General features: G+C 45.7%; 1 long non-coding RNA gene across 1 annotated transcript; it reads left to right on the top strand.

The window, feature by feature from the left end:
- The first annotated feature begins 905 nt into the window (after positions 1 to 905).
- Positions 906 to 1,740, top strand: LOC121987640. Its single transcript, XR_006113680.1, has 3 exons — positions 906 to 1,300; positions 1,389 to 1,477; positions 1,690 to 1,740. It is a non-coding gene; the product is annotated as an uncharacterized LOC121987640 (long non-coding RNA).
- The last annotated feature ends 501 nt before the right edge of the window (positions 1,741 to 2,241 follow it).

The following is a 2,241-nucleotide window of genomic DNA, read 5'->3' as shown; positions in this document are numbered from 1 at the left end:
AGGGGTGAAGAGATTTGGCCTCAGAGGTAAGCTAGCTCCGCGGTAAATTGGCCCTTTCGAGATTTCGGAAAGGATTGGAGCAGTAGCTTATCGGTTGGCACTATTGTCGTCCTTGGCAGGCGTTCACGCCGTATTCCACGTATCTACGCTGAGGAGATACGTGCCCGACCCGACCCATGTGTTGGAAGATATTCCAGTTCCAGTTCAGCCTGACATTACATATGACGAGGTTCCGGTACGGATTCTCGACCGGAAAGAGCGTCAGTTGCGGAACAAGACTATCCGGCTGGTTAAAGTCGGATGGCAGCATCATTCAGACGAGGAGGCTACTTGGGAGCTCGAGGATACCATCCGAGCTTGATACCCCCATCTTTTCACTTGAGGATGTGATTTAAATTACCGTTCAGCATTTATACTCTAAATCTGTTGTTGGTACTTGCTGATGGTAGATAACGAAATTTGGGGACCAAATTTTTATTAGTGGGGGAGAATGTAAAATACCGGAAATAGGCGAATATGAATAAGGGAATTTTCCGGAATTTTTGGACATTTTTCGGGATTTTTCGGAGTTCGTACGGACGAGTTAACGGGGATAAAAACGGGGTCCGGAAAAGCCTGTTTAGTCTACCTCGTTTAAGCGAGGAAATGTTTATATTTACATTTCCTTTTCTTTTGTTTCTTTTTATTTCTTTATTTCCTCTTCTTATTCCTCACCTCGCCGAACCCGAGCCATCCCCGCAACTCTTCCCTTCTTCTTCCCGACGCCGTGCCCTAACCGTCGGTCCGGCGGTTTCTTCCTCCCCGGAGTCTGCCCAAGCGCCGGCGAGCGCGAGCCACTGCTGGTCAAGCCGTCGGCTGTGCCCTAGTCTCCTTGTCGACGGTGCCGACACCCACAGAAGATTTCCTCTTCTCTGCCGACGCCGAAACCAATTCTCCTTCCCTTCCTGCGACGCCGACGCCACTGCCGATCCACCGCAGGTGCGTCTGTGCCCTAGTGTCTCCACCGACGCCGAGCAGTGCCGGCCATCTCTCCTCTTCCTCCATTCCGAGATTTTTCCAGCCGGTTCTTCTCGGACGCCCTCTGCCCTAGATTTGGGCCACAGCCGACCAAGCTCCTTGCCCTGAATCTGCCGAGCCTCACTTTCATCTCTTCTCCTCTGCCCTAGTTTTCCTGGTGTCGTTGTCTTGGTACCACACTGCCGCCGGCCATCAGGATCAGCCGAGTTCTGTGTGATTTTGGAGGTCACGGATTGGTGTGGTTTGGTTGGGAAGGGACTGCTGATACAGAGTTGAGATTTAGGTATGAAATGTTGGGCTTCAATTTGATTCATCTTGCAATCTTGAGATGTTGATGCAGTGTATTATCATAACATGTGTTGTTTGGGCAGTAACTTTGTGATCCCCAGCAGCGGCTCTGATCTTGTTTCAGCAACCAACGTCTTTGATTTTGGATCAACAGTGATACATACGAATTGAGGTAAGGAGTAGGGATTTGATGCATGATGTAGATGATTGTTAGATTTGGTAAATACATTGAATTAGGTTGGAATTGGATTATTATGATGATGAATTTGAAATAGGTTTATGTGTTTTTGGAATTAGGGTTTTTGCCCTAATTTAGGGTTAAAGAATTTATTTAGCTATTTATAGGAATTTAGCTAAATAATTCGTATATGTTTGGTATTACAGGACTTTGACGCGAGACGAGTATCTCGGAGTCAGATTGGACCTTTCTATTTTTGGAGGCGGGTACTTTTGACTTATGTCATTTGATATGCTTAGTAATTAAATTAACATGTTGCATTAATTGTGTTTCTTATCTGTTTCGGTTAATCACTACCCAAATCTTACATGCTTGATTGATTGATTGGTTTTGCATCTCGGTATATTTTACCTGTTTATACATGCTTATAGGGGTAGTGATATGCCATGCTTGACCATGTTCAGGACCTAGGTTTTATACCTTCTGTGTACCTTTGATTCGATATGATTCGTTGACCTAGGGTGCACTTTTCTATATATATGGATTAGGTCAGGATGTTTATATGGTTATTGCCATGCATCATTTGCATGATTGCATGCTGTGCGATAGTCCGCTCCATTATTGTTGAGCACATCGCCAGTTACATGGATTCGCACACCACTCATAGATTAGTGGTGATGCAGTTTCGAGAATGTTTGGGCGTTACAGTTAGGCACTGTTGGTCCGCTCATGGGTGGTCTGACACAACGTGTTATCAG

The sequence above is a fragment of the Zingiber officinale genome, chromosome 5B (genome assembly GCF_018446385.1).
Source record: "Zingiber officinale cultivar Zhangliang chromosome 5B, Zo_v1.1, whole genome shotgun sequence".
NCBI lineage: Eukaryota > Viridiplantae > Streptophyta > Magnoliopsida > Zingiberales > Zingiberaceae > Zingiber > Zingiber officinale.
The sequence above is the reverse complement of the archived record's forward strand: the minus strand, read 5'-3'. Positions and strand labels throughout refer to the sequence as shown.